Source organism: Carlito syrichta, unplaced genomic scaffold, assembly GCF_000164805.1.
Source record: "Carlito syrichta isolate Samal-C Ts95f unplaced genomic scaffold, Tarsius_syrichta-2.0.1 Scaffold308367, whole genome shotgun sequence".
Taxonomy (NCBI): domain Eukaryota; kingdom Metazoa; phylum Chordata; class Mammalia; order Primates; family Tarsiidae; genus Carlito; species Carlito syrichta.
Genome location: NW_007252463.1, coordinates 460 through 966, shown reverse-complemented (window position 1 = coordinate 966; position 507 = coordinate 460). Strand labels below are relative to the sequence as shown.

The following is a 507-nucleotide window of genomic DNA, read 5'->3' as shown; positions in this document are numbered from 1 at the left end:
CCCTGGCCGCAGCCCTGGCTCCAGCCGGCCGCGCCCGCGGAGACGCCGCCCAGCCTGGCTCGCCGCCGCCGCCGGCCCGCCCTCGGCCTGGCTCCCAGGACGCGCGCGGCCGGCGGGCTGCTGGCGAGCGACCGGGATCTGTTGAGAGGGTCAGACCTCGCGGCGGCGCCCCGGAGGAGCCGGTGGCCCCCGGGCTGGGGCGGCAGCGGCCGGGGCAGGCTCCTCCCCGCGTGGTCGCAGCGCCTGCCCAACGCAGCCTCCGGCGCCGCTGCAAATGGCCATCTGGGGTACAAGCTGAACTTTCAAGAATTTTCCAAACAACTCGGTTGTGCTCTTTTCGTTTTCAACAGCAAGATGCGAGACATGCATAGTGCTGGCCCTTCTTGTTTTATTTTGTATTTCCCTGATGAAAAAAAAGCTTCCTTTCAAGTCTTTGTTAGCTATTTGTATACCTTCTGTGAAGCACATGTTGAACATTTTTATTGAATTCTTTGCTCTATTAGCGTC

General features: G+C 61.7%; 1 pseudogene; it reads right to left on the bottom strand.

The window, feature by feature from the left end:
- The window catches only part of LOC103267874, a 1,443-nt pseudogene extending 1,161 nt beyond the window's left edge, over window positions 1–282 (bottom strand).
- Window positions 283–507: the final 225 nt, after the last annotated feature.